Raw genomic sequence first — 10,995 nt, forward strand, 5'->3', positions numbered from 1 at the left:
CTTTATTGTTTCAGGGATAGGGTATATAAGGCTGTTAGGGGTACAGGTGAGAAGGGCTGATTGGTGATAACACAGCACCTAATTATCATATGGACAGGAAGGGCTGTTTGGTCATAACACAGTACCTAATTATCATTCGGGCAGAAAGCTAGAGTGAGACTTGTGTGCTGAGTCATGCAGTGGTTGCAGAGAGCTCTGCACAGTGTCATTCTCCAAACAAGGTCAGGCATCTGTACTCAGAGACCCTCTCTCACTGAGGAGAGGTAGAGAAAGGGAAGTCCCGCTGAGAAAGGGAGTCCGACATTATGCACCAAGCTTTGAGAGGTATTCTGACATGGTGGACTTTGACAATAATAACAGAGTTCTCCAACCCAGACAAAAGGGCTAGAGTTCTAACCAGGGAACACTGACCTAACCCCCAGAGATCTATGACAGCAGTCAGTAAGTAGACCTCAATGTTTATCAGTTTTATGTCAGGATTCCTATAATATTTTTTGTTGATTCCTCGAACTTTTTACTTGTTATGATTATTATTTGCTTTGATTTTCTTCAAGCTACAAACTTCTTCTTTATGTTCATCTCCTCAATTTAGCAGACAGAGCTGTTTGCTGGTGAGCACAATTTTCAGTTTTAAGTTTTGTCTTGGCATTACATTTTTGGATTTTCAGTTTTCCTATCTCAAATTTCTTTTTTCCCACAATTATGCTAATGCTTTCCATGATGAGGAGTCTGTCTTCTAGGTCTCCTTATAATTTGGATCACACTTTGATACATAAAATTTAAAGCTACTTAAGTGCAAAACTGTTCAGAGCAGTTAAATTATCTTTGGGTGGATTTGCCCCTTTATGGATGTTTTATATATCAAGATGTCCACTTTTACCTTTTAATGACTGCATTTGGGATATGTGTTTGTGTGCCCATGTGTATGGTAAATTTTACCATCATCAGGCACCTTTTGAAACCAAGTCTGTATATCTCTGACAGTTTTATCTGATTCATTTTTTTCGGTTTCATCTAGTATCTTACTCTCTCATGGTTATTGTTGCTCTCTCTCAAATGAATATGCTTGCTTCCTTTTTAATTAAAATCTGATGTGTATATGTCTAAGTGTGTTGTGTGTGTGTGGTATATGTGTATCTATGTCATATATATGTATGTATGGTTTATGTGTGTTGAACAGACACATATTTGTGTAAGCAAGCACAGCCCTGCCTGTTTACAGAGGCCACAGGGAGGCAACAGGTTGAGACAGGATTTCTCATTACATCTCTAGCTAAGCTGGTGGTCTATAGTCTATAAACTTGAGACATCTTCTGGTCTCCACCTTTAAGAAAGCACTGGGCTTAGTGCCTTGTTAGGTCTCTGGTTGGGAGATGTATATGTATATGTTCATGTATATTTGCAGGAGTATGTGCTGGCTAGCTTTGTCAACTTGACACAATCTAGCATCACCTAGGAAAAGAGTCTCAGTGAAGGATTGCTTCGTTAGCTTGTTCTGTGGGCACGTCTTTGAGGGATTGGCTCGATTATGACCATTGCTAAGGGAAGACAGCCTACCATGAGCATCACCATTCTCTACTCAAAGGAGTCTGGATTGTGTAAGAGCGAGCTGAGCACTCCCCATGCACTCATTCATTCATCATCTACTTCAAGTTCCTGTCCTGACTTCTTTGAAATGGAGGACTTTTAAGCCAAACTTGAAACCCCTTTTCAAAGTTGAAAAAGAAAAAAGAGAAAGAAAGTGAAAAAAAAAAAAGCAAAAAAGCACTGGGCTTCCAGGTGAGCTCAGCCAGACTGGCTTCTCGTGTGTCTTATGGGGAGTTGAATGCAGCCTCCCAGTCTCTGAAATAATTTTGTACTAAATCCAAAGGTAGCTTGATCTGTTGAGGTTATAGGCTTTTTTCATTCTATTCCTCTATATCTGTTATCTTTAACTTTTAGAAAATATCTCTTCTTTATTAAGATGTTTACTAAAACTTATTTAAGAGCAAGTTATTGTTAACTTACAGTGTTGTTTGTTTTTTTTTTTTTTAGTTTTTTTCTTATTTCCAAATATAATTTACTAAAAGCACAGACATGTTGGATAACACATATGGGGTAGATTACAGAAGTCAGGCTAATGAGTGACTGCTAACATGTCAAAAAACTGCAGTAGATGGGAACGAAGTTGTTCCTGTTCACCACTCCTCCTGCTCGGTGAGACTTCACCACCTGCTGTTCTCGAGTCCTTCTTTCTTATTAAACTATGTCACCATTGATGTTTATGCTCACCTGCATTAAGCAGTGACCATGGAAGACAACGTGCTCTACAACACTATACAAAACTCCAGAAGAAAGAAAACCAACTCTAAGGTCTGAAACTTAGTATTAACTCCTATCAACCCAACCTAGGCTCCAAGTGTATATTCAGGTTGAGATGCTGAGAGCTGACGTCCACTGGGAGGGGGAGAAAACGTTTTCTTAAGAGGATTGATCTCTGGGAGGTTGGCTATGCTCCAGTGGATGGCCTCACAGAATATGCATTTGGGTAGTAGTAGTTTTTGAATTAATAGTTTATGAGGAAGAGGAGGAGGAAGAAGAGGAGGAGACACAAAGTTAGAAAGGGGGCATTGGGAGATCCTGGAGGAGTTGGGGGGTACATATGATCAAAATGCATTGTATCATATATAAAATTATCAAGGGATAAGTTAAACAAAAAGAAACAACAAAGGAATCACCCTATTATGTATTATATACTAACACAAAAGAAGAGAATGTGAGGTAAATAGATATTTACATTTGATGATTAAAATTCTGGGTAATCGAATCATCCTACTCTGAAAATAATCACAGAAGTGAAAAAGTCCAGAAATTTCATTCTCCACTTGAAAACTGACTATAAACACAGTACGACTGTTTAGAAAACAAAAAAATTCTGCGAAGCCCTTTGTCATTCAGGATTTCTCTTTTCTACCACCTTCCCACAGTCTTTTTCATATCTGGTACATGACATCTTTCCACCATTCCCAAAAGACCTAGGACCTACAAACAGTAAGGCGTCTCCAATTTTTCCATTTTCTCTTCTATACTACTTCCTGTAACCTGAGCAGAAATCTGACTATAAGGTTTAATCAATGCATACATGTAAGCACATAAGCACACCAGTGCTCGTCTCTGTTTTACCTGTTTCCCAAATGCCCTAAGGCTGAAAACAGCAGTAATTAGGTAATTTGGGAACTTCCTACAGAAGCATTCTAATCTTTGGGTAACAGAGCACTCAAATATCAAGGCACAAAGAGCAGGATCAGTTTGGCTAGGAGATTAGAAGTAGAATTACAAGAGAGGCCATCCTGCCTTGCTCATATTCGAATACACTTTTTAAAAACCTGCCCCATGGAGCTAAATAAATAAAATAATTAATTAAAAACAAACAAACAAACAAAAAACCTGCCCTGTGTACTGTACCCAACCTGCATGTACACTGTGCAATGCTCAGCATTGGTCAGCAACTAGGAAAGCATTTTTAACACGATCCCTAGAAAACACACGATGTAGCAGGATGCTATCTGCTAGAGAGTGTATATGACGAGCTGCAGCTGGTCCTCCTAGTGTCTATGCTGATAGCCAAATGTTGGCACTGGAAAATCCAGAACTCAATTGACTGCTATGACACATATATTTATAAATAGAGATTATGGGTCCCAAATAATTGTTTATAAGAATAATAATATATAGAACCATAGTGACCAAGAAAATTAAATCTAAACTTAACATATATCAATTTTAATGTGGCCTTAAGAGCTGTGTTGCCTTCTGAGGTAGGAACTGCTTGGGAGGCCAAAATAATTAATAAACATTTGTTGAAAAAATGAATTTTTAATTAATTTAAAATTTAACTTAAACATTGAAGAAGTATCTTCTTCATGCAAGAAAATTATAATTGGACTTTTAAGAAGTGCAATATAGATCTGATTTTATGTTTTTCAAATTGATACCAAATTGTGATGATAGCATTTGTAAGTATTTTATGCTCTTTTAAAAATTCTTTTCTCAGCCAAACTAGTATCTTACCAAATGTATTAAGTCTTTAAAAAACCTTTTTTTTCCTATTTTGTTGATTTTTCAATTTATCGATTTCTGTTCTGACTTTTATTTTTCTGCTTCTGTTTACTTCAGGCTTAGCCTTTTTCTATTTCGTATTTCATTTTTTAAGTCAAATGAGTATATTATTGATTTTAGATTTTTCCTTATGTTTCAGACACTCTATGATACTTTCTAAGTGCTGCTTTCAGGGAATTCTACAAATTTTTATGACTAACCTTTTAAATCTCTCTACACTTTTTTTCTTTTCACCCACACATTATTTAAGAGTATTGTTTAAGTGACAGTGTGGCTATGGAGGAAAGAGAAACCTGATAAACTGTGAGTGGAAATGTAAGCTGGTTTAGCCGTTGTGGAATTAGAGACAGTGCGGTTCTGAATTGAAGACCTCATGATTTGAGTGTGAACCGTCTCCCACATAGGTTCTTGTGTTCAAACTGTTGGTCCCCAGATGGTTCCCCTGTCTGTGAACGTTGTAGCTCCTTCAGGAGAAAGCTGATCACTGGGACTGGGAGCCACACGGTGCCATTCAAATGAGGGAGTCTAAATTTTTCATCTCCTAGGAGTTGAGAGAATGATGTTCACCAGGAGACAGGTAGAGGAAAGAGAGAGTGGTGATGAGCATAGGCCACTGGAGACTACACTGCAACGATGCATCTATATTTCAAAACATATCAAGACAGATTTTGTAAATTTTCAACTCTGAGGAAATAATAATGGGGGATATAACTATGTTAGCCTGGTTTATATACTACACAAATCATGCACATGTACATCTACTGAATGTCCTATTAATATGCCAAATCACAGTTAAAAATGAAGAATTAAAACCTATGTTTAAAAAAAACAAGCGTGTTACTTAACCTCAATATTTCTATATTTTAAATTAGCATATTGTTTAGTATACAGATACATAGCTATGCCTTGCCGTCTGTCTAGAGTATGTAATCTGCATTGGTGGAACAGAGGGAGAATGTAGTCTGGGTAGAAAAATTTAATCTAGTAACATGGCTGCTCTGGTAAGAGAGCACATCCAAATACATGAACCAGCTTAACTGGAGACATGCTCTGGATTACAGTATGGTCTGACTGGAATATAGACATGTTCCAAGTACATACTTTTAGTCCCTAACAATGAAGGTAAGTCTAGTTTGCAGAAGAAAGCAGCCATATTTGAAAGTGACATCTAATTGAGGGGCAAATAAAGTGATGAATCAGAGAGAGAATCAACAGAATGAGTCAAAGATAGGACAGGCCCAACTCATGTGAGAACAACAAAGGAAAAGAGGCTACTACTTAAGAGCAGAAAGAGAGAAAAAATGGTGGTGTGGTGGGTGATGGGTAGGTGGTGTATGTGTGTGTGTGTGTGTATGTGTGTGTGTGTGTGTGTGTGTATGGTCATTTTACCAGTACAGTTCTACAGAGACAGGTTACAGAAAGAACACGCTAGACACAGGTGAAGACAGAATAAGCCAGAGAATGAGGAGTCCGAATATTAGAACATATTGCCAAAATTAGTAAGAGGCTGTGGTTTCCTAAGCAAGATGAGGAAGGTAGAGCACCGCCCATACCCCAGACAGCTCTCGGAGATCATGGCAGGAATGGGGCCACTCCTGTCCCAAATCAGACTTGGGCCTACTCAACTCCATAGAGACAAAGCCACATCACGATAAAGCCAGTTAGGCTTCTGTTTCCCTGCAAATTCTCTGCCTTCTCAGAAATCATGTCACTGGCAGTCTGTTTGTCTAGCTGATATCTTGGAAGACCCCTACCCCTGCTGCAGCACCCTTCCTTGTCCGTTTTCCTCCCCTGCCAGTGACTGGATCTATAGAATCTAGCCCTCCTATTTCAAGAAATAAGCTGTCCTCCAGCACAGTGTCTCAGGTTGTTTATATCTGCCATACCTACCAGCTGCATGAGACCCTGCTCCACAGGTCCTCCACATCCTGAGATCATTGGCATGCAAAGAGTGATGGAGGTTGGAGGGAGGACCTATATGAGGGCAGGCAGAGAAATTCAGTCAGAAGCTAAGAGAAGCCAGACTGAGTCAGTCATCTTGGAAGATTAGATTGTACAGAGGCTCGAAGCTTCCAGCCCTAGGCCTAGTGAGAGCCCAATCCTTGTATCTGCACAGCTTGGGTACAACTCTTATATCATCACTTCATCTGAGGAAATAAAAGTGACATTTACAAGCCTGTCCTTTCCTATTGAAAAGAATGAAAATATCTGACCTTTTATTTCAAAACTATTTCTATGAGACAAACGAAGGGTCCTTTACTCTTTTCATTAGAAAGATAACCATCAGAGATGTACCAAGGATAATAAAGCCTTAATCCCTGCCCCTTCTGAGCTAACAATGACAAAATAAATGCAAACAAAGCTATATCTGACCTTTTTTTCCAGCTCCATTTAAGCACAGTCTAGAAGGTCAAGTTTTCTATGGTAAAGAAAAATGTGTGGAAGTAAATTTTACAGATGGTCTTGTGGACAGTAATGAAAAAAGGAAACTATTTTCAAGACAACTGGAAACCAACAGAAAACATAAGGAAGATCATTGGGAGAGAAGTCTTCTGAAGACTTGAAACACCGACAATAGGATATATCATATCAACTGGATGGGCAAGACCATAGGAGAGCAAACTGGTTTAACAAACAGCTCAGTGTGCAAATGAACAAAGCGGGAAAGCCAAGAAAGATATATTCTACTTCAGAGAACGAAGGCTAATCAGGTAGGTTTTTTTTTTAAAATATATTTTGGCAGTCATTTAAGGGTTGGAATAAGAACAAAGCGAAGCCAGGAAAAAGTTAGTAAAATTTAATTTATCTCTCTGTGAAAGTGGAATCAAAAGCCCTGATAACATTTAAAGTTTAGACAACAGAAATATTGTGTCTAAATACAGAGTGGACAGCCTAACTCAGGCGGGAATATATTCTGATAAGGCATACCCGTTGATAATATTTCACTCCACCGGGGGTGTTTAACTAAAGGGTTAATGAGGGATAAAACCTGATTCCCTTCCAAAAGCTGGTTTAAGGTTAAGTGAGAAATGAGAAGATAATGTGAGTTGGATGACAAGAACCCGGTGAGCATGCTGTCTGATATTTAAAGCCGAAATTCCAGACTGGACTGAGGTAAATTCTCTCCACATCTGGGATACTTTCCAGGAACAGGAGAGGAGAGCCTGGAGGGATTCAGTGTAAAGAGACAGCCAGTGCTTGGTGTTTAAAGTCATAGATTCCAAAATAATTATATACAAAAGTACAGGTAAGAGCCAAGTTTTTGCTTCCTCAGTCATGCCTTCGAATAGCTACTATCACTCAACTACATAGCCTCTTCTAAAGCATGATGATGAGGGTTGGTTCTAATTCATTAAGCTATCGGTCCTCTTCTGGGTAAGTTGGAAATAACCAAAGCCGCAGTGTTAGGACGCAACATGAAATCCAAACGACAGACTTTGGATATGAGATGACGGCAGACCACTGTGATAGAGGTTCTATGAGCAGCGTGACCGCTGACACAGGCTACGGTGTGCTGTGGACAAGAGAGAGGTTGGTACATATCAAGGTATGGATTTGCTAGAGGAATGGAGAAGTATGACTCAGAAGGTCAAAGGCCAGTCAGAGCCGCTGTTGCATATCTGAGAGTCACCTCTGAAACAAGTATCAGCTGTGGCACGGCTCACGTTGAGAGTCTTGGCGCCGCTGGAATGGGCAAGAAAAGGCCCCAAACTAAACAGCAACAGAAATTGGCAGTGAGTTCTTAAGCAAAGGCAAAGGGTCAGTGAGAGGGTTTAGTGGGGAAGGGCACTTGTTCTTCTTAGAACTTCTACATGAGAGGCAAGGAACTGCACTACCTGAGAAAAAATAAATGAGTCTCCTTCTTCTATCCACCAGTGATCTTTGAACCAGAGTGAGAATCTTGAACGTGTTACCTCTCAGACTCTCTATCCAATAGAACCCAAAGCAACGTGGTACAGAGGTAACCCATCACTGAACAGACGGGGCTTTTCTGTGGATACTCTGTTGTGATTCTGCATGCAAGGAATCTTCCCATAATGGATGAGTAGTCTATCTAGAAAGGAAGGCAGGATTATTGTAAAATAATCACTAACTCAGGACCCTGAATTTAACACAACGGTGTTCATATCTTTACTATGGAGTAAAGATTGGCTTTACCAGTTTTATCTTCGCAGATACTAATTTTTACTTGGTGGAACAAAGTCAAACAGATCAATCAGCCTTCCGTGTCTGAGCAGGAGAGTGCAGAAGAGACGGCGGACTATAATCAAACTCATGAGACAGAACAACACACTATTGAATAATGAGTAGGCAATGAGGGAATCCATGAACAAATCTGAAAGTTCCTAGGATAAGATGGGAAGGTGAACACAAAACTAGAAACATATGGGATATAACAAAGACAAATCAAAGAGATGTGTCTATCGCTCTTAGTGCCCGAGTAACCAAATTGGTGTAACCTTAAATAACTTAATGATATATGTCAAGTTGTTTAGAAAACAAAACAAGAAAACCCGAAACTGGTAGACAGAAGGAAATAATTAGGAAATGGGAAGAAACAACAAACAGATAAGCAAAATAATGAAAGGAATTGAAGAGTGAGTTTTTTTTTTTTAAAAAGAAATAAGACTGATAAACCCTTAGCCAATGTGATCACAACTAAGAGAGAAAAGACTCAAATTAATAAGCTGAGGGAAGAAAAGGGACTTATAACAGGCACCAACAAAATCGTGAGGATCGTAGGAATGCATCTTATATGTTACAAAATTGGAAAACCTGAAAGAAATATGTAATATTTAAATGCATGTAATCTACCAAGTTTAAGCCAAGAAGAAATAAAAAATGTAAGCAGATTCATAGCATTCTGCACAACTGAAGCAGTATTTTAAAAAAAATTCAAAACAACTAACTAGGGCTCAGTGGTTAAGAGTAATGACTGCTCTTCCAGAGACCCGGGTTCGAAACCCAGCAATCATGTGACAACTCCCAACTGTCGGTAACCCTAAGATCTGACACTCTAACCCAGCCATGCATGCAGGCGAGACACCAATGCACATTCAAACAAACAAACAAACAAACAAACACTGCCAGACATGATGGTACATGCCTTTAATTCCAGCACTCTAAAGGCAGAGGAAGAAAGATACTATGTGAGTTTGAGGCCAGCTTGATCTACAGAATGCAGAGTGAGCTCCAGGACAGTAAGGGCTACACAGAGAAACCCTGTCTCCAAAACAAAACAAAACAAAACAAAAGCAAAAGCAAAAACAAAAACAAGCAAACCTAAAAACAAACAAACAACACCTCCTAATTGAATTCACAAAAGAAAGAAAGAAAGAAAGAAGGAGGGAAGGAAGGAAGGAAGAAAGAAAAAAAAAAGAAAAAGAAAGAAGGAAGGAAGAAAGGATTCTACTAGACCTTTTTTTAAAAGATGAAGGGACACTCCAAACATTTTTTTTTTTTCAAAAAACCAGCATTGTACTGAAAAGCTAAATCAAGTGAAGACACAGTCAGGAAAAAAAAAAAAACCAAAATGAAAGGAAGAAAAGATATAGAACAAATCTTTCTGTTGAGCGACATAGAAAACTTCTCAATACAACACAAGCAAATAACTTTGACAATTTCCTGTTAGGAAGAGTTAACCATCAAGCTTGAAGACCTGTGTGACAGAGCAGAAGAGATTGAAGAAGATTGAGATGCATACACCTTTCGCTGCTCTGCATAACCTGGGCACTCAGTGTGGGTGGGTGGTCTATAAGAAGCTATCATCAGTTCCCCGGGAACCTCTGGGAGTGCACGATAGCCCCACGCCCACCCAGATGTGCATATCTCAGTGCAAGTTTAAGACTCTACTTTTCGAGGTCACCAACTATCAGTTCTCTAGAATAAATGATACTGGTTGGCTGGGAGTTTTAAAAACTAAATGTTAAGCATAATGGCTAGCAGATTATTAACAAGTGTGAAAGAACATCTTGGAATAAATTGTGATCATCATTTATCTAAGAACCAGGCTAGGAATTGGGTCCTAGTGCCTGAGCATTTGGAAGGCCAGAGTCAGTTATTCAGATGCCTTTTCCTCATTACTGCTATACAATAATGGATAAGAAGGTTAACTGCACATACTAAGTGCATCACATGCATATGGTGACTGAATAAACACACACTGATCAGAATTTTTAGAACACATGGATTTTTAGCCTAATTTGGTATAGTCTTCCAAAAGTGAGAATTTCTAGGGTTCTCCCTGCATAGGTAGCAATGAATAGCCTAGTAAGGGCACCAGTGGAAGGGGAAGCCCTTGGTCCTGCCAAGACTGAACCCCCAGTGAACGGATTGTTGGGGGGGAGGTGGCAATGGGGGAGGATGGGGATGGGAACACCCATAGGAAGAGGGAGGGGAGGTGTTGGGGATGTTGGCCTGGAAACCAGGAAGGGGAATAACACTTGAAATGTAAATAAGAAATACTCAAGTTAATAAAGATGGAAAATAAACAAAAGACTATGGTCTATTATTTGCCTACTGGATAATCAAAATTTGTTACTCTACTTGCCTTATTTGTTTTTATTTAAAATAAATTCATTTAAGCTAATAAAATATTAATATATGTGGTAACATAAGCTGACTTAATCTTAATTTATTGATATTTATTTGACTTGACAATGTAACTTCAAAGTTATTAAGTATCACCAACATCCAGTTAATTTACCATTATAAAAAATGTGGCAGTAGAAATAATCTAGTCTAGATCACTAGAACCAGATTTTCTTCTTATTGTAAGAAGTTGTTTTGCAGTGCTTTTAGCTAAGTAAGCTTGTTTCTTAAGATAGACGCCTAAACATTTTTAATTAAAGTTACCATCAAGGCAAACAGTTAAATACAAAGACAGACAAAGGTTAT

The sequence above is a fragment of the Rattus rattus genome, chromosome 15 (genome assembly GCF_011064425.1).
Source record: "Rattus rattus isolate New Zealand chromosome 15, Rrattus_CSIRO_v1, whole genome shotgun sequence".
NCBI lineage: Eukaryota > Metazoa > Chordata > Mammalia > Rodentia > Muridae > Rattus > Rattus rattus.